Source organism: Mus musculus, chromosome 13 (genome assembly GCF_000001635.26).
Source record: "Mus musculus strain C57BL/6J chromosome 13, GRCm38.p6 C57BL/6J".
Lineage (NCBI taxonomy): Eukaryota > Metazoa > Chordata > Mammalia > Rodentia > Muridae > Mus > Mus musculus.
The window spans coordinates 41,401,981-41,423,473 of record NC_000079.6 but is presented as its reverse complement, the minus strand read 5'-3'; the positions used below and the strand labels follow the sequence as shown (position 1 = coordinate 41,423,473).

The following is a 21,493-nucleotide window of genomic DNA, read 5'->3' as shown; positions in this document are numbered from 1 at the left end:
GAGAAAAGCCACCGTTTCCCAACAACTTGTGAAATCAGTTCCCAGCAGCCACACAGAGTCATTTTTATACTCAGCTCTGGCACAAGAAACATGGCACCTATAGGCACATCAAAGCCTGTGCTAGCCTGCAGCCTCTCTCAGTACCACAAGTACCTCCCTGTGACACATGTCAAAGGTCATGCTAATATCCTGGCCCTTCTCACCTCCTTACCCGAAACTCCCTCCAGCTTATGGCCTTTCCTCCCCACAGCTGCTCATTCCTCTTATAACCCAGCTATTCACATTTCTTTCTTCCTTCCTTCCTTTCTATCTATCTATCTATCTATCTATCTACCTATCATCTACCTACCTATCATCTATCATCTATCCATCCATCATCTATATATCATCTATCATTTATCTGTCTATCTATCATCTATCTATCCATCATCTATCTATCTATCTATCTATCTATCTATCTATCTATCTCTTATTCCCACTTCTTCTTCCCCCCTGCCTCTCTCTCTCTTCCTGCTATCTCACTATCTCTACTATTCTCTCCTTTCCTGTTTCCATAGCCCCAGCCATGGTCAGTTTACTTTGTCTGTTTTGGACTCATCCAGATGCCTCTGGTAGTTCTCGCTCGTATTTCCAATACAAATCTTAACCATATGGAGCAGTCATTTTGGCAGTTCTTTACTATTCCCCCTCACATGATCTGTTGCCAAAACCCAGGAGAGGTAAACATTGATCCCTTTGGGAGGGCCCAGCCCCTTATAACCAAACTAAGTTGCTGACTTGACTCATACGGTACAGACCGTTTGTTTCCACTGCCTTCAGCCACCCACCATCTTCAACTCCAAATGTCAGAGTCCGAGCCTCCTCAGCTGCTTCTCTTCCACCTGCTCTAGTCATGCATCTCTCCTCGTCCTCTCGGGAAGTATGCTCTTGGCATCTCTGGCTCTCGGAACCTACTAAAAGCCCCTGGGTACCCGCCATGTGGAAAGGCTCTATTTCTCATTGTCTGGGAGAAGGCTGCTATATGCTTCTCCACTGTGACTGGGGCATCTCTTGGAAAAGACGCCTACCCCTGTCCCTATATTGGAAGCCTCCCTCTGGCGAGTTTTCTGTTTCCGATCTTATTCCCTAAACCTCCCCCATCATATCCTTGATCTGTTCCTGGCTCCCTCCCCACCGTTCTCTCGGGATCTTGGAGCTTGGCTCACCTGCCTTCTCAGTCTCTTTCCCTCCTCAGACTCGGAGAGCACATTAAAGCCTCGCTGTCTAACTACAGATACTTTGGCACCCATATATATAGCTCAGTGGCCAAAACATGGCATGCTTGATTCCCAAATTCTTGCAGATTGTAACAACTTCTGCCACTGTCCAAGTGAACGACCTAAACAAATCTTTTCTCTCTGAGCTTTCTCTGCTCCCCACGTTTGCCAGTCTCACAAATCCAAGCAGTCCTGGGTCTCCACTCACTCTGACCACAGAGACTCAAATGTCTGGGCGTGGATAATGTTGAAATGTTGTCACATGCTGTTCTGCCCTGTATAAAGCTGGCTTACAACCTTTCTTCTCTAGACCCAAGCATGCTTGTTTCCAACATCTCCATCCTGGGTCAGGCTGCCCACCTGACTCTGACAGAGAGAAGGACAATAAGACAGAATAGCCCCCCTGCTCCAGAAAAGCAAAAACAATAAATAAATAAATAAATAAATAAATAAACCAATCAGCACCCCCCCCCCAAAACTACGTACTTTAAAATAGCATAGGGATTACTGCTTCTCATCCCATACTCCTCTTGGTTTTGTTGACAACTCTTATAAATGAAAAAGTGTAGCCACCGATGTTTAACCTTGTTGACTGCCCCACCCCTGCATACAGCGCAGAGGTGACTTGTACACATGTTCTTTAATCCTTTAAAACTATAACTATGTAAAATATAACTACTCTGGCATCCTTTGAGGGATTCGGAAATGCTAGCTAGTAATAGTTACTCTCCAGCTCCCTTTAATCTTTGGGTTTCTCCTGGGCAAATGAAAATCAACCTAATTTTATAGGACCTTGACAATTTTAATTCAAAAAGGATACTTGACCCCAAAAGACACCTAAGAAGCATTCATCCATGCTCTCCCCCTCTGTCTCAAAAAGCCCCTGGGCCGCTATTGGCTGCAGCTGAAGCAGAAATGGAGGCTTCGCCTTCTCACTTGAGGGAGAACATTTCACATGTCTTAGGTACTCAGAGTCACCAGAAAAGATGGCTGAGACACAGACCTGCAGATACTACCCATTCTCAGTGACTCTCATTCACAGCATCCTGGGTGGGGCCTAGGAATGGACCATTTTAGCAACTTCAGTGTTGTTTGCTAACATGCAGACAATCTGAAGGCCTTCTAACTGAGGCCATGGGTACTAATCTTGATCCCCATACTACATATCTAGGCTCTGTTAGTTCCATACTGAGAAGATGCCTGCAGATGGTCCTGCTGCCCTTGTTGTCAGTGAGTGCAGATAGGTGCACATCACAGCGCATCTTGAAGACTTCTTCCTCTTGCACAAATATCCTGTCTTCCGAAACTAAATCATGCACTGGCCGTGCAAGGTACAGAATGAAACTAAATTCTCCTTCTGGTCCTCTAGTTTTACTGAGGTGTAAGTCAGCCATGAAAAGCAGTTTAGCACAGACAGGCATTTTATTTAAGCATGTGGAGTCCCGTGAGCTTGTCTGGGGAATAAGAAGCACATTTAGGAATGGAGTGCCTCGCAGGTGTTAAGGTAGCCTGGAAAGAGGCACAACTGGACCAAGGCTTCATTCTCTTCTCGGGTGGCATTTGCTGAAGGGTTTCTAGGGCTCATTATGGCCTACAAAGTCCAGCTGTGGCAATTTGCCATCAGCAAGACAGACCAAGGTCCAGGGAAGGCAACAGAGTCTATGGTGCAGCAGCAAGTGACCCTGACGTGCCAGTGAACTTTCCCTTTCTCCTAAACACTCCCCCTGATTTAGCCCCAGCTCATGAGGGTTTGCAGTGTCATCTGTGGCTTCCTCTCCCCACAAATGAGCCTCAATTACTCTAAAACCTGAAGCTTTAGGGATTTCTTGAAAAATGGTTCTTTTACTCAGTCAAAATACAGCAAGAAAGAAACCGTGTAGAACAAACTTACGTAGCCGACTTTCCCCGACCTCTCAATATCCACCCAGGCCTAAGGCATTTTCCACATGATGAGAAAGATCCCAGAGGGTTCAGCAGTTGAGAGTACTGACTGCTCTTCCAAAGGACCATGGTTCAGTTCCCAGCACCTATGTGGGAGCTCACAATGACCTAGAAATGCCTGGTCTAGTCAACCTGATGCCTTCTCTGACTTCCGAGGGTACTACAAACTACGTAGTGTACAGACATATGTGCATGTAAAACACACACACACACACACACACACACACACAGAGAGAGAGAGAGAGAGAGAGAGAGAGAGAGAGAGAGAGAGAGAATAAAGAAATAATATATCTTTAAAAAAATCCTAAAAGCAGTACAACAAAAATCCTGTGCTTACTGAGAATTCTCCAATGGCCTTATGTTCACCAGTCCTATATGTATATCACAAACTGGGGGATGGTGACTCCTCTTGCCCTGAGGTTTATATTCCTCATAACAAGGTTGACTCTGTATCTCTCTGGATTGGTAACAAACATTTTCAGTATCGATTCTTCATGCTTTGTCTCTATTCTCTTTTAAAACTGTCTTCCAACTTAACTCCTATATTGTGACACACATAGAGTCATTGCTACATTAAAAGTCAGTATGTGTACTCTCTCCTACTCTTACCCTTAGACCTCTCAGGTTTTCATGCTTCACTCAGAGAAAGCATCTTTCTAGACCTAGTTTATACATAGTACTGTTTACTCCCTTTTTAATTTCTATCTTTGACCTATACTGTGCCATTCTTTAACTAAGCACAGCTGGAAGGGACATTAGTCAGGATAATGCCATGCTAAGTTGCTGTGACAAGCAAGCCCTACAATCCCAGTGGCTCCTTGTGGGACAGCACATGACTTTCATGGTCAGCGAAATCTGAGCTTCTTCCACCATGTGGCTCTGGCTTCTCTGGGTTGCTCACTTCTGGTAGTGTTGAGGAAATAGCAGGTGAGGACATATCAGGGATGAAGGCTCTAAATTCAACTCAAAAAAGGTAGAGAGATAGGCAGAGATGCGGGTGCCAAGATGACTCAACCCGGTGTTTTCCAGAGGGCATCTCACATGCTGGCACAAACTCTTATCCATAAGTGCTTGTAAAGAGCCAAATATGGCTGACCCTTCAGTCCAGATCTTTATCTCTAAGGCTCCAAGTTGAGAAAGCCTGTGACTACTCTACCCCAAAGCCACAGTTCCCAGGCAGCACCGGTGGGTCTGAGAGCTGGACAGATGCAAGCTCCAGGAAGCAAGTGCCAGTGGCAAGCTCTAATTATGGGAAATGCATCCTGCTTCCTCGGGGAGGTACAATTACTGCCAGGAAAGCTGAGGAAAGCAGACAGAAAATAGATGTGATGCTTCGAGCAGAGGCCTTGCTGCCTCCGAAGGCTTGTGTTTTGAACTTGACTCTTTCAAGATAAGTTTAAAGGGTGGAGACGGGGCTTATGGGAAAGACATTCTGAAGTAGGGCTTGGCTTGCAACCATCATGTGGTTTGGGGCAAATGAGTCTGGAAGGGCTATTCTCAAGTCAGATAAAACGTGAAAAGAAGCAGAGGCGTCTAAAAAGCAAGATAAAAGCAAGGGAAGGGGTGTGAACCTCCAGGGTCTCAAGGTGGAATCTGAGAATGGCCTGGGAGAGTGATATCTTATCAGCAGAGAGGCCTCCTGTGTGGTGAAAATCCATATATCCGCCTCTCCTTCTCCACGTCCGAGAGACCCAGGCTACAGGTGGTGTTAAAGAACATTTCCAAATCCTTACTTACCATCCGAGATTGTGTGCATCTAGAGGATCACTGTTTTGTCTTTGTTTTTTATATGTATTTATTTGGCGGGGTGGGAGGTGTGTCACAGCACAAGTGTGGGAAGAGGACAACTTGCAGGAGTCAAAGCTATGCGAGTTCCTTAGATAGAACCCAAGCTATGAGGCTCGGGAATAAAAAGCCTTTACCTACTGAACCATCTCGCCGGCCCACGACTGTAGGCTCTTTAGCCTGGCTAGCAAAAACCTGTATGTTACTCAGTGTGTGTGTGTGTGTGTGTGTGTGTGTGTGTGTGTGTGTGTGTGTGTGTGTGTTATATGTATGCATGTGTGTATGTGTGTTAATATGTGTATGCATGTGTGTGTTATATGTATATGCATGCAGTGTGTGTGTGTCTTATATATGTATGCATGTGTGTATGTGTGTTAATATGTGTATGCATGTGTGTATGTAATATGTGTATGCATGTGTGTGTTATATGTATATGCATGCAGTGTGTGTGTGTCTTATATATGTATGCATGTGTGTATGTGTATTAATATGTGTATGCATGTGTGTATGTAATATGTGTATGCATGTGTGTGTTATATGTATATGCATGCAGTGTGTGTGTGTGTGTGTGTGTGTGTGTGTGTGTTACATTTGGGTGTGTTACAGACTCCACAATATATGTCATAGGCTAGTCTCACACAATCTCTCTGTATTTATTTCACAAATTCTGGGGTTGGGAGCCCATGCATAATAGGACCTGGCTATACTCTCCATACTCTTAAGGCTCTTGGAGAAATTATTTAACATCCTGACATCTTCCATAATAGCTAGAGAGGAAAAAATAAATTAAAAATATTATCTGCCACTTGTCTGAAAAGGTTAATACAACCTGTACATTTCTTAACATAAAGTTAAATAACGAGCTAGGCGTGGTATCACATGCCTGTGGTTTCATTACTTAGGAGCCTGAAGCTGGTGGATCACCGTGAGTTTGAGATTGACCTGGGCTATCAAGTGAAACCCTTCTCAAGACAAATCTACAAAAGTCAAATACTACTACAAATAAATAAATAAATAAATAAATAACTCTATAGTATTAACCAGAATTACTTTATTGTACCTTTCTCAATTTTATTTTTATATATCTTCACAATTCTATTTCTTAGATGACAGATCAAGAATTAAGACACAACAAACCTCTGAATCTCAAGGTCAACCAACCTTACCCTTCAGGTTTCTATTTCATTGTCATTTTTCCATGTTAACTGTGCACACACATGCATGTGCATACACCTCTAAGTTCTTTCAGGATATCCAAGCCACCTGCCTTCTCCTCATGCCTCCCAACCTCAAAACTCAGAGTCAAGCTCAGACTTTGCCATACCCAATTGATGCTCAGAAAAACCCATTCATCTTGTTGGTTTCAGAATGACTGCTAAAAAAGTAATAATAATAAATGGGCCCCCTGTTTCCCCAAATGACAGGGATAAGGTGAGCTTTAGAAACAATGAAATTACAGAGTTAATCTCATAAAATATTTATACAGAATATAAAGGAGCTGGAGAGACAACCTTGATGCAGTTATGAGAATAAGCCAAAAAGCCACCCATCTAGATGTAAAGAAGAAGAATGTAGAGCCAGGCTTGCTGGCAGGCATCTGTTAACTCCATTGCTCAACAGTCTGATGATACAGGAGAATTCTGACTCCAAGGCTAGTGTCAGCTACATAGTAAGACCCTGTCAAGAGACCGAGGGGGTGAAGGGCAGGGTTAGGCAAGGCCTCAAATTTTAATTATGGAGCATAGCGGGAAGGACATGCATATGGTTGCAAGTTAATGAGTAGAAAGTCAATTAGCTGACTGAACAGCTAATTCGCCACAAAAGCACTGTGAGAATCAGAGAGGCCCTAGATGCAGAGCCCAGGCACACGTGCCTAGGAAAGATACTGTCTTGGTGCTACGGTTCTTTGATACACTGTGTATCTATCTACCCTATGGTCTAGACTGCCGTACATCACCAGCAGTCAGATTTTAAGGTCTCTCTTCTGACTCTGCCAAGTGTCACCAGAGCTGCAAAGCATGCTGGTCTCCTCACCAACTGTGTTTATTACCTTACATTAATATCATTCTTCTAATGCCAGGTCCTGCTTCCTTTGTAAGCTTGCCAACCAAACCTCTTTTATGAGCCTAACAGATCTCAGGCCGTTGTGTACGCCTCAGGATCAACAGCACAGTAAGGGATAAATCTGCCTGAGCAGACAGTACGTTGCTTAGCAACACATCAGCCCGTCCTCTGCATTAGACATGGGTCATTCTGACGTCATCACATTCAAAGGTTGTGCTAATGTTACAGCTGACTTCAGAGTCTGGATTAGACAGTTACTGTATAGCAAGTCAGAAACAGGCTGTGCACTAAGGGGATGGAGATAGCCAAGACCATTTCAACAGGCCACTGTATCTGTGACTCCACCATAGACAGCTTCTTCAATGGCAGCAATACCCTTGACAGAGTAATGTTTTCCAGGTTTTTTCATACCTTCTTCCCTCGCAGTGGCTGTGAGGTATGAAATACAGTGATAGCTCATTGCAAAATCAGTTTCCAAGATGAGTTACATGATCCCTTTCACCTGTTAGGTAATAGGTGTGGTTAAGTCTTACCCTTGTGCCTTCTCCAGTCTGTCACTGACCCAAACTCTATCTTGAATCTTGGGCATGAGATGTAAGAATTCATGCAAAAGCTGTGAAAGCAAGAAAAGGTAAGTTATAAGGATTACTATAGAGTCTCAGATAGGAATACATTAGACAGTGCATAAAAGTTAGCGGATGAGGGAGATGGTGAGTGCTATGTGCCCTGACATACACAGAGGAATTACAGTACTGCAGAAATGCTTATAATACTGTCAATGGCAACCATAGGAATAGAACAAGATAATGTATGAAGTGAAACAAGCCAGGCATGGGGTGAAACAAGGCAGGCCTGGAGATACCAGCACCACCTTTCACACTCATGAGCAAGCCAAAGAAGCTGATCTCACAGAAGTAAAGTAGAACTCTGCCCAGTAGAGATTTGGAAGGCTAGAGTCTAGGGAGGAGAGATGGAGCCAGGATGGTTGATAGACTGAGAGAGGAAGAATAACAGAAGGGTCTACAGCACAGTAGAGAACTATATCTTATAACTAATTAAAGATAAAGAAAACCTGGTAGAGACGATTTTAGATGGATCAAGCATACTGCTAAGTGTTTGAGGTGGGCAAGCCCATTATGTTGATTGGACTGCGACCCATTTGCATACTTGTACTGAAACCTCAAACTACCCCACCCCATAAATAGGAACAAATAGGTGTCAATTAAAACGTAGGCCATTGCAATAGGGAGATGGCTCAGCTGTTAAAGGCTAAGCTCACAACCAAAAAAACAAAACAAAACAAAACAAAACAAAACAAAACAAAACAAAACAAAAAAACCAAAGTCATGGATTTGAGAGGGGATATTGTAGGGGCATGGGAGGAGTTAGAGTAAGGAGAGGGAAGGTGGAAATGATGTATATCCAGTATACTCATATATGAAATCCTCAAAAAGTATCATCCATCAATTTAAAAATCAAGCTTTAGTTATGAGTCTAGAAGGGTTCCGAGCCCTAGTTATACCAGATTGTCACATACAAACCTGTCTGCCAACATTAAGTACTTGGTCTCTTTAGAGAGATCTGTTGAAGCATAATGGGTATGTACGAAGATAAGTGGACAAAAGGCTCCACTTTTGTAGTGGTAGCAGTCAACACCGGTGACACTGGCTCTCTCTGGACAATGAACAACCCCTTCAGCCCCTCAGGTTTCCTTACACACATTTTTAGCCCTACCTCCTGACTCCTCCTACCTTCCATGGGCAACCTGTTTCCTTAATTTTTAGGATTTCCTAGAAATAAGTGTGAAAGAAACATAGTTATGCTGGCTCTGTGTGTGTGTGTGTGTGTGTGTGTGTGTGTGTGGACACACACACACACACACACACACGCATGGCGTACACACGTGTGTATAAGTGGTGTTGAAAGACTGAGAGGAGCCCCTCGCTCAGGCCTCAGGACAATAGCAGACACCCAAGAACTCACGATAAACCAAGCTTGATGCAAACCACATGAGGCTTTATTCGGGGAAAGCCAGAGCTCTGGGGATGACTCATATCCCACGCAGGGATAGAGGAGTTGACCTCGAGGGGAAAGAGGACCCAGTTTTTATAGGCCCTCAGAGGGGAAAGGAGAAGGGGGGAGTAGGGGATTTCCAGATCTAAACAATGTCTATTCTAAAATGATTGATTCCTCAAGAAATGGGTATGGGAGGGAAACAAGGAAAGAGTCTAATGAAGGTGCAGCACTCTGGATTGGCCCCGGCTATGATTGCTGGTGAGATTTCCCGACTCTTTCCCAGCAACCCATATCACAAACACCTGGCAGTGAGGTGCAGCAATGGGCACACACCTGGTCAGAACATTGGCAGACACACAGGTTCGAGGATCGGCCAGAGCATTGTGCACCTCTATTTTTCTAAATCAGTGAAGCTAGTTCTACTAACAATGAAATCTATTTTGCCAATTTCAGGGCTTCTGTGACCTTTTACATTCTGTCAGGATCTTTCAGTGTATATACATGCTCATGGAGATGTGTATCTATAAACATCCTGGATCCTTTCACTCAACATACTTGATTTGATTTCTACCCATTTTTTAGCATATATCAGCATATATTCATTCCTTATTGCTGTTACTATTACTGTGTAATACTCCTATGAGTGCACTGTGGTTTACCTGCTTATATTTGAGAGACACTTGAGTTGTTCTCAGCTTGGGGCAGTTAGAAATAAAGTCCTTTAAATGTTTATGTTAAAATATTTGAGTGGAAATAGACCTCCTTTTCTCTCGAGTAATACCCAGGAATAGACCGTGCATCTGGTTCACTGCTGACTTCCTAAGAAACTGCCAAACCATACCCACCAGCAGCAACGTATGAACGTTCTGGTTTCTCTACATCCTTGTCAACACTTGGTGTAGCCAGGTTTTTCCTTTAACTTTAGCCATTCACATAGAGGGGTGGAGTGACATTTTCTGAATATCATTTGTGACTAGAGATGTTAATACACCTTTTCATGTGATTTTTTTTGTCACCCCCAATTCTCTTTTGGGGACAAAGTGTGCACATGACTGTGGAGTCCAAAGGTCAATACTGTGTGTCTTCCTCAGTTGACTGTCTGTTTTTGTTTGTGAGATAGTATCCCTCACTGCCCTGGGGCTCGCTGACCCAGCAGGCTGGGCTAACTGGACAGCATGCCCCAGTAATCTTCATGACTGTACCTCTCCAAGTCTAGACTACATGTCTATCCATGTCATTGTGCCCAGAATTTTGCACTTGGGTACCAGGGATTCAAACTCTGGTCCTTGTGTAGCAAGCACTTTACCAACTGAGCCAATCCCCACTAGACACCCACCCCTTGTGTTCTCTCATAAAATGTCTATTCAAGTATTTCCTCTTCAAAGGATTGTTTTCTTATTTCTGAGACTGAGTTTCTTATCCATCCTCACTTGGTCAAACTGATGTGTTATGGTCCCTTTCTTCCAAAACCTGCTTTGCTTTTTTTATTTTGTTAACAATGTCCTTAAATTAACAAGTGATTCATTGTGGATGATAATCTATTCATTTACTTTACTTTATGGATTGCGTATTTGATGCAAATACACTCTGCCTAACACAAAGTCACAGATGTTTTCTCCCATAGTTTATAGTTTTAGGCTTTATGCTTATTGCTTGATATTTATATGGTGAAAGATACTGACTGGTCTATCCCTTCCTATGTGGGTAATCTATTGTACAGACAGCATTTGCTGAAAGGACACTCTCCACTTGAATTTGTTTGCTCCTTTGTCGAGTCAGTTTTCCATGTATGTGGGTGGGCAACCCTATTGTACTGACCCACTTGTCTGTCAGGTCCTACACTCATGAAGAGTATGGCTTTGGGAGTCCTGACACTAAGTCACAGTATTCCTCTGGTCCCTTCTGTAAAGTGTCTTGCTTTTAGCTTGTTGTGATTTGTTTTTGTTAGTCTGGGTTGTTTATGTTTGCACATGAAGTAAAAATTCAATTTCTACCGAAAGATTGCATTATGATTTTGCTTGGGAGAAGGGTTGTCCCAAGCATTGTCTAGTATTGAGTTTTCTGGTTCTTGAATACATTGCGTGTCACCATTTCTTTCTCTCTTCTTCCACTTTTCTCTCTCTGGCATTTTATGGGGTTTAGTGTATAGAGAACTGTTGATGGGCAGTGGTGGTGCAGGCCTTTAATCTCAGGACTTGGGAGGCAGAGGCTGGTAAATCCCCCAGACAACTCGAGAGAGAGAGAGAGAGAGAGAGAGAGAGAGAGAGAGAGAGAGAGAGAGAGAGAGAAGCTTCCTCCTCTACAGGAGCTGAAGGCCCAGACCCTTCCTTCAGCAGCACACATGGAGGCAGGAAGGAGGGGACAGTGGTGCCTCTCCCCCCAGAGTTCTGACTGCAAAGAGAAAGATCAAGGTTGTGAGCTCAGGCACCGGGTTCAATCCCAACTCTGACACATCTCATACTTGGAAGATGTCGTCTCTCTAGAATTTAAGTTTTCTGGTCATCAGAGCATCCCAGCAGCCCCTGGAAAGCCTCTGTGAGATAAACTCAAGAAGCTCACAGAACAATTCCAGTCACATAATAGGCAACTAATAAATATTAGCAGCAGCAGCTGATTTTCTTATCAATAGCACCTCAGAGTAAGAAAGTAGACATAATGCTGACTTACTAGGCAGACTGGACCACTTGGTTAACGGCTTCAGGTATGCCTCTCATCTGCCTTTGGCCATTTTGAGCTGACTAGAACTTTCCAGAAGGAAAATCTTTGCATTATGGGGAGTAGCCACCGAGGGAGCCCACCATGATGGGCAATCCCCGTGTTTAGCTTTACAACTGGTTCCTTTATTTACTTGGGACATCTTGAGGTCTGGGGGGTCTGGAGGAGGCTGCTCTAATTATTTCCCCTTACTACTCCTGAAATCTAAAAGCCTGACTCCCTTAGACAATGACTTGACCCTAGAAAAACTAGTTCCAGAGGCCTCACTCACTACATCAAGCAGGAGGAGCCAGAGGACTCCAGGACTGGCTGCCTCTGATAAATGAGACCTTTTCTTGAATGATTTGGCCCCAAATATTCACACAAACAAGGTTAGAAACCAGGCTCAGCTGGTCTGTCACTCAGAACTTCCCCAAAGCCTTCATCTCAAGCCCCAATTCCACCCCTACCCCGTGCAGAACCAGCCAAAATCTTTGTTCTCAGAGCTGATACAAAAAGCATTTATTCCTTTGGTAAGGAGTCTGCAGGAATACAGGAGTAAAGGCGTTTGCAGGAGTCGTAGATTTTGATGAAGAAGATGAAAGGACTTATTTGTTTGGTATCAGGCATAATGACTGTTGGATTTCCTGTTGTGCGATGCCCTTGCTTCTGAGCTCAGGGTAGAAGGAGTGGTGAGCAGCCATCCAAGGCAGTTTGAAAGCCATTTTCACCTCACACCATCAGCTTGCTCAGCAAGCATGTAAACAAGAGGACTGGGCTGGAGAAACACGAGAGGGAAAGAAAAGTTGTTTGGTCTGCTGTCTGGAGCAGTCCATCCCAGGCCAAAAGGAAAACCCAGCAATAACAACAGGGAGTTCACAGCCCACACTCACATCTGTGACGCCTTCCTTAATGGTGCTGGGGAACTCTCCCAAGACGACAAGCTGCTAGCTCATCCTCTCCCACCATTATGACCTGAAAAGCTCCCATCTGTCTGGAAAGGATGGAAGTGTCATCCGAGTCCATGAATCAGGGGTGAAGAAACTTCAGTTCTGTGGAAGGTCGGCAGGTGCAAGTGTTTTACAAATATTTGCTGTCATCTGGAAATCCATCATTGTATCTAGTACCCAGAAAACAGAGGTGGGAGTAACGGAAGTTCAAGGCCAGTCTGGGTTCCACAGCAAGACACTATTTTTAAAAGGTGGGTGTGGGGGATAACTCCAATGATGTAACCTTCCAGGAAAAGCAAGCTTTCTAAAGGACACACGTTTCCATTACTTCGATAAAGCATATGGACAATCATTCTATTTATTTAAGTGACTCAGTACATGGCTATGGTGTAATAATTAATGGTAAGGCGTCCACAGACCTAGCGGTGGTTTGCCCAAGCATTAAATGTTCCCTGATCATGTCCACTTTATTTAATGTCATTTTCCGATCTTACATAAATGCTACAAACTCCGCTGTATCATCATTCTGTATTGTAAAGACTCTGCTTATAGCCCCAGCCATGTCCATCTGTCATCTCTGCCTTCTAGCAATTGCCACTGTGAACTAGAACAGTGGTTCTCAACTATGGCAGTAAGATGAAATCCCCTAGGGATTATATGTGCCTGGATTACATCCCCCAAGCTGTGGCTCTACCAGTCTGGTGTTATTACCTGGACACTCACATACCGTAAACCTCCTTAGTTGTTTCTGTTGAGAAGTCCAGTCTGGAGACCACTGGAAATATGAAAATGATAACCTATCTGATAGAAATGTGCATAAAGTTAGGTTAGCATGATCCTAGACTCTCCTACAAATAAGATTAGCATATTAACATTCTGGTGTGTGTTTAGAGATCTCAGGTCTTGATTTCTTCTTCCTACTGCTCCAGGAACATGACCTCAGGTTAGGGAGAGACAGATGAACCAGTAGTTAGATGTTTCTGACTACAGGGCTCTGCCCAGCTTCAAATCTCAACTGTGGCACTTTTCTCTGTGACTTTGGATGAGTGTCTTGACCTTTCTGTGGCTCAGCCCTATCAGGAAAGTGTAAAGTGTGGGAAGGATGCATTGAGCCTGTGCAGAGCAGCATGTGACAAACTGTTAGTACTCCAGAGCCTGCAGGGAACTGGATTTTCTCCAGTTGGTTAAGGTAGGAATGTTATGGCACGCAAAGGTTAGCAACTGTAGAGCGCTGCCTTTAATCTAGGCAAGAACAGGGAAAGGATTGTCAGTACTTAGGAGAAGCCAGAGCCGGGCAGTTATAGCAACTGACACAGATGAGGCCCAGCCAGGCACAAACCTGTCATCCCAGCTCTCAGGAGGCAGAGGCAAGAGGGTGCTAATTTTAAGTCCAGCTTGCACTGTGTAAAGAGACATCATCTCAAAAATGGTGGACAGAGCTGGAGATGTTGCTCACTGTGTGCAAGGTGCTGGGTGCAATCTCCAACCAGCATCCCCTCTCTGTCACACACACACACACACACAGTATAAGTGGAAAGAGAGAAGAGGACACAAAGCAGAGGGGAAATCCCTAGCCCCTTTCCTTCCAGCCTCTCTCTGCTCCTGCTGGAGGCTCGCTCTGGCTGGCTACCCACAGAAGCCAAAGAGAACATGGAACCCACAAGCAGAGAACAGAGGATGACGCAGGTGGAAGGAGAGGCAGATGGAAATCACCAGCATGGAGAGCTGCATTCGTCCCCCCTGGGCCTGAGAAATTCATTGGGAGCCAGCAAGGTTACATAGCACCAGCTGTGGCACCTGAGACAAAATGGTCCCTCATCTGTCCTCATTCCCAAAACTAAGATGGGCCAACACTGTGATGGAAGAAAGTTCACTCGTTATTATAAGTGCCACAAGTGCAGGTATTGGGGACCTTGAGCATCTCCTGTCCCTCCCTCTCTGTGCCTTCTTCCTGTGCTCCTCTTCCACCCTCCCTCTGAAGATCTAAACACAGATGTCCCTTCTCCTCACTGCCTCACGAATCCTGCTTCCTGGAGACCAGCTGGCAGCGTCCTCTGTAATGTCTTCCCTTACCACCTCCCTGTCCCCAAATGCCTCCTCTCTTTTTTTCTCACTCATGAATGTTGACCTTTAATACAATGGAGACTCCAGTCATCCACCCTCTCACTCCTTACACAAGTAGCCATTCTTAGCTCGGCTCACATTAGCTTCACAAAACCTTCCGAGGTGCTTCAGCAACCGCCGAGGTCTGAGTGGCATCAGCAGAAGCACGGGCTCTTCTGGTAACTTCCATTGTAGGTGCCAGGGCCAGAGGTGGCTCTCGCAGGAGGTATCCCTGCCCTCGGCTAACTCCCTCTAGGCTTTGCCACTGCCCTAGTCTGCAGACCCAAGTAATCAACATTTAGGTTCCTGCCAGGGTCTCAGAGCTTGTTCTGTAGTGATGTGTGTGCGTGCTTAAGTCAGACCCTTTGCAATGAGTCTTTCTTTCTTTCCAACCTTAAGGGTTTTACAGATCCTACAACCACACATTCCCTTACCAGACTTGATTAAACTATTCGTCTTTGCTTATTACTGAGCTTCTCGCTAAGCCCTTTGGCCCCTCCTCCCAACTGTGTGTGCTTTGCCAATGGCCATTCCCCTGACCTGTTCTCCCTTGCATGTCTAGTGATGACTGACTGTGCTTTCCCAGGGAATGAATAGGAACCTGCTCTTAGTGCCTCACAGTACCATGTACTTAGTGCCTGTGCAGCATGAGAGACCTCCAGACAAAGCAAAGTCTCGATGTCCAGTGAGGCCTGGTGAGCTGGCATTTGGCAAGATTTTAACAAGTTAGCCAATCACACATACCCTGTAGCCTAAGCATTCAATCGATCCTTGTTCTCAAAGACTTTTTTTAAATCAGGAAAGGTTGATAGGGCAGGAGGGTGGGAGGGAGCTTTTATATCCTAATTTATAAGGACCATTTAGACTCCATGTTGTAAGAGGAATATGCATGTGCATGTTACCAATACCTCAGCACATCACAGTTAACAGTTTGGTTGTTCTGAGTTACTCTCCAGCCACGGGATAGATAGTACTTCCAAGAAGTATCCAAGCCAAGACACCCAGGTTAAGGGAGGGTTGATGAGAGCACCAGACATCACCCATCTCAGGAGTGGTTGGCCACCTAACCCGAGGGGCAAGACTGAGCTCCCGAGTGACTGTCTTCATGTGCCCTTCCCAGGATAATCAGCTTTCTGGAGAGTTGGAAATGAGATGGGATGCAGTTTGCGTGGGGTGTCAATCCACTGCCATCTCAGGTCAAAGTTCTCTGAATAAAGTACACCTTAAAAACTGTTCTTTGGATGGATCACAAGGCCCCCAATGGAGGAGCTAGAGAAAGTACTCAAGGAGCTAAAGGGGTCTGCAACCCTATATGTGGAACAACATTATGAACTAACCAGTACCCCGGAGCTCTTGTCTCTAGCTGCATATGTATCAAAAGATGGCCTAGTCGGCCATCACTGGAAAGAGAGGCCCATTGGACACACAAACTTTATATGCCCCAGTACAGGGGAATGCCAGGGCCAAAAAGTGGGAGTGGGTGGGTAGGGGAGTGTGTGGGGGGGTGTATTGGGGACTTTTAGGATAGCATTGGAAATGTAAATGAGGAAAATACCTAATAAAAAATTAATTCTAAAAAAAAAAAAACAAAAAAACTGTTCTTTGGGGCCACAGCATAAGTGTTTGTATCCTGGTTATAGGAAGACAGTGTGTGATAATTTGAGTTAGCACAGGATGAATGCTGCTTAAGTAGAACATCGATGATAACAAAATTGCATCATGCTTCAAAAAAAAAAAAAGAAGCTGTGATTATCATTTTCATGAATGAAGACCCATTTCTTACTCGAGTACTATGGACTTTTTGATGGATTTCCTCATCTCTGTTTGCATATGCATAATTTAGGTGGCTAAGAGATGTTTCCCACTTTCAAATTTCATGTGTCAGCTGACATGTTGAATACGTGACAGTATTTCGTGCATACAGGAAATTGATCTGTCAGTAGCTGAAGATGGATCTCGAGATGGCTTCCTAGTGCTAAAACATTGTAAAGTGGAATTATGTGACCTTCCTTCCTGTTGACATAGGTAAGGGTAAGGTTTGTACTTCTACCCTCCAGTTCCCACTTCCTTCAATGTGGTATCTCAGCCAAACCAGCACCTTCCCCATGGGTCACTACGTCGATAGACAAGGAAAAACAAAGCTTAGTTTTGAGCAATCTTGCGTGACTCCAAAGAATGTCTCAGCTCCTAGTTCATTATAGATGAACACAAATACAAGCAAACCATCAACTTGTCATAATAACACCTGTTCTTGTATGCCTGAGACTCCCTCGTCACATCTGTCCCAGCTGCTGATGTTGGCTGCTAAGCAAGCTTCCTGCCAATTGTCTCACCTATTCCCCCCACTGAGAAAGGAATATGTACTATATATTCATGGTATAACATATGATGCTTTGAAATAACATCGAAGAATAGTTCAATCAAGTTAACTAAAGTATCCATTGCCCTCAACTAGCACACTGATCTTTTTGTCCATAGGACTCTTAACCTCTACTCTCTCGGTGATTTTTAGGAATATAATCCTTTACTGTTAACCATAGCCATCATGATGTACAAAAGAGAGTCCTAGAACTTGTTCATCTTGTCTATAGCTTTGTGTCCCTGGAGACACACCCCCTCCTCACTTACAAGCTCTACTTACTCAGCATTTTTAAGTGCTACATATACAATGGCATTATGGGGCCATTTGTTTTATTGTCATTGGCTTATTTGACTTAGTATAAATTTCTCCAGTTTTGCCTATATCATCCCAGATTACTGAGTAAATACTGAAGACTGAGTAACAGTCTGGGTGAGTATGTGTTGTGTGTACGTGTGTCTTTTCACATCTTCTTTATCAGCTCATTTATCAGCAGATGTTATTGCCATATCTTTTCTATTGCAAACAACGCAGCAGTGACGAAGCTACAGATAACTTTTGATGTGTTAAGTTCATTTGATATCTAGTAGTAGGATTGCTATATCATAAGCTAGCTCTGTTTTCAATTTCCTGAAGCGTCTGCATACCATTTTTTTTTTATAATGGCTACACCAGCTTCCTTCCATCCAACCATGGACAAAGATTTTGTTGTCTCCACATTCTCCCTGGCATTTGATGTTTGGGAAGTTTCGGGTCTTGCCATCTGGACAGATGTGCTGTGGGTCTCCCTATACTGCAATGGACCTTGCTCAGCTCAGCACACCCTACTTGGAGCACAGTTCTTTAAACACAGTGAGCCCAAGGAGCAAGTAGACTGAGGCATGGATCAAGGAACTTATGAGTGAGAAATGGGAAACTCCCATGCATTCATCCTCCTGGAGAGCAAGAAGCACAGGTAGACAACCACATTCTGTGAGCTTTACCCATAGTGTCCTACCCTTGCCTGTTGGAAATACCCAGAGTATGTGATCCCTGCCGCATTAACCTTGGACCAAGTCTGACTCATGACTGGGGCATCGTTTCCAAGTCTGAGTAAGTATCTAAGGGCATAGCCTGGGTGACCCTTCAGAACAGATGCAGGGACACTCCCTGTCCATGGGATTGGGTGGATTAGGGGCCAGATCAGCATTCTGAAATCCCATCTGTGGTAATAAACCACCTTTATTACGCCTGTAAAACTTTGAAATGAGAATACGTGCAAACTTGACATGTTCCACTGACGCTCATAGTAACCAGCAACCTCAGTTCTAACCTGGTTCCTGGACTTCATGCGGAGTGGACTCTTGGAAGTTAGCCTCAATACCACAGTTTGGTTTTGCTCTGAAATGATATCCAGGGATCCATCCCATAATTAGCCTCCAAGCGATGACACCATTGCATACACTAGCAAGCCTTTGTTGCAAGGACGGTGATATAGCTGTCCCTTGTGAGACTAGGCCAGGGCCTAGCAAACACAGAAGTGGATGCTCACAGTCAACTATTGGATGGATCTCAGGGCCCCCAATGGAGGAGCTAGAGAAAGTACCCAAGGAGCTAAAGAGATCTGCAACCCTATCGGAGGAACAACATTATGAACTAACTAGTACCCCAGAGCTCTTGACTCTAGCTGCATATGTATCAAAAGATGACCTAGTCGGCCATCACTAGAAAGAGAGGCCCATTGGTCAGGCAAACGTTATATGACCCAGTACAGGGGAATGCCAGGGCCAAAATATGGGAATGGGTGGGTAGGGGAGTGGGGGGGGGGACTTTTGGGATAGCATTGGAAATGTAATTGAAGAAAATACGTAATAAAAAAATAAAAAAATAATAATAATAAAAAGAAAATGATCGGACAAAAGAGCCCACAGTTGTCTCACTGTAGCATTTGGCTGAGTGGCACCATTAGAAGTGGGTAGAGCAACCCTGCATAGGGAAAGGCTGTTTGTGTGGGCAACTAGGAAAGTTCTAGGGAGGAGAGACCCAGTTACACACAAAAGAACACAAAGCACTTCAGATTCGTGTTCGCTCACCCTGGCACGCGTGGAAAGGAGGCTGTTTGGGTGTGTAGAAGTGCTTCCCAAAGAGCAAGCCCAGACCAGGTGATGCTCCAAAGTTACAAGTGCCCTGTGAGTTACTGGGTGTCCATTTCTGCCTCCAGTTGTGTAAACAATGCCTTGCGTAATGTGGATCTTGATAATATTGACTCAAAACCTTGAAATAGATGAAGTCATACTGAGTCACTAATAGGAGGGACTCTGCCAGCTGGAAAGGGAGCACGGAGTTCAGCCCAGGGTGGGACAGTGTAAAGAGCAGCGTGAGGGAGTAGGCAGAGATACGGTCACAAGCATTGGCCTCCCAGGCATTGTGTGTGTGTGTGGCATTTGTCATGATCCAGACTGCCCTTGCTGTAAGCAAAGTCCATCCCTTTGTATGGACTTGTTTTGGTAAAAGCTAAGTAGAGAGGCACTATTTATTTATAACCCCGTTTTTCATTTTTAAGTAACCAGTCTTTTGGTGCTAGTTATCATAATGTTTAATGTGCTTATTATTGTCTGGTCATTTTAGAAACAAAATTTCACTATGTAGTCCCAGCTGGCCTAGAGCTCACTATGTAGATCAAGGTGGTGATCTTCCTGGAATTATGGGTATGTGGTGCGTGTGTGTCTGTGTGTGTGTGTGTGTGTGTGTGTGTGTGTGTGTGTGTGTGTATACATATAATTTTCAAGAATGTATCTGTTAGTGCTGAGCATAGTGGCTCTCACCTAGAATACCAGCATCAGAAATTTGAGTCAATCCTCAGCTCTCTAGCAATTGTGAGGTTAGCCTAAGGACTAACTACCTCAAAAAAAAAAAAATCAGATAAAAAAAACAAAAATACCTCTGTTAGGTTTAAGTACACAAAAATATGGAGGTAGATAATCATATACCTATGTAAGTCTCAACATTACAAGCCATCCAACATACCTTGTCCTATGCTGTTTACCTTCAAAGAACCAGGCTAATGAGGCAACATTTTAATAGACTGTTTTTCTTCCCATAGGCTAGCACAAAGTCCATGGTCCCTTTGAAGATCTGCTAATAATCTATAAAAACAAATGGAGCTTGGTGACCAATATTCCCCAGACCCTGCTGCTGTAGGAAGCAGGTTCAAGTGTGCACAGGCCAGTGATTTCGGGGTCCAGAGAGAAGCAACCGGTTGAACCTGGAGAGAAGGGAAAAGCCAGCAGGCAGTTACAAAGGACTAAAAGGAGTTCAAACAATCGAGTGTGTATATGGGATGAACAGTTCTCTTCTTTGCACCCTTGAGGGAGTGTGCATTGAAGTATGACCAGAATGAAGCCAGTAACAGGAAGGGGACCTCCCAGGGCAGCTCCTAGTTATTTTTTCTTGAACACAGAGACTCCTCTGTGGTCTCACTTTTTTGGCTCTGAACCTTGGTCACATATTTCTAGGGGCCGTGTAAGCCAAGGACAGTGGAGAGTGCAGCAAGAAACCAATCAACCTGATGTTAGGGAGGAAAGAAAGACATGCCTGCTGTTATTCATGAAAAAAAAAATGGGACTTCCTCTTTTTTCTAGTTAATGACCTTGAAGTAAATTCGTCAGGCACAACTTGCCCGGTCCAACCAGAGAGGAAACCCTCACTGCAAATCTGGACCAATGCAGCTGTGCACACAGCAAGAGACAAGACAGAGCCCAAGCATAGCCAAAGGAGGAAACAATTGCTTCATTGCATCTGGAGGATTTGAGAGCATAGAGGCTACGGCATCACATCTTCCATTCAGCCTGTCCTTTCCTAGAAGAAACACTCACGGGTGGAAGGAGTGTGAAATTAAAAAATGGCCAGAGGATAGATAAAACAGTAGCACAGACCTGTATTTAATCCCAGTGGAGATTGGGAAGACTGGAGGATCAATACGAAGCAGCATGTTTGAGGTTAGCCTGGCATCTATGAGACGCCATCTTTTAAAAGTAAAAAGATTTATCAGTGGAGGTGAATAGCAGGATCGATTTGTTTTCACCACATAACAAGTTCTCCTTGGAGACATGGAAACCCTGACTTTTCAATTTGGACAAAAGAAAGGCAAGCTCCCGGGCTGGGGAGTCAAGGGAGAAAGCAGAGGGAGGAGTTACTGGCTTGATAGGCTAGCTCAGCCATAGCCTGGTCTGTGAAAGAACAGTTGCCTACTGTCCTGGGACCACCAAGGAGGAGCTTGGGAAAATATATCACTTTATAAGAACCAAGGGCAACGCTGTGTCCTGCAGCTCGGGCTGCTTCTCAAT

General features: G+C 44.3%; 1 protein-coding gene and 1 long non-coding RNA gene across 3 annotated transcripts in view; one reads left to right on the top strand and one right to left on the bottom strand.

Annotated features, from left to right (window-relative positions):
• Positions 1-21,493, top strand: part of Nedd9 (neural precursor cell expressed, developmentally down-regulated gene 9) — a 177,447-nt gene that overhangs the window by 63,889 nt on the left and 92,065 nt on the right. The window lies entirely within an intron of this gene.
• Gm32448 lies at positions 12,264-13,177 on the bottom strand. Its single transcript, XR_382256.4, has 2 exons — positions 12,650-13,177; positions 12,264-12,534 (listed from the first exon to the last, which is right to left on the bottom strand). It is a non-coding gene; the product is annotated as a predicted gene, 32448 (long non-coding RNA).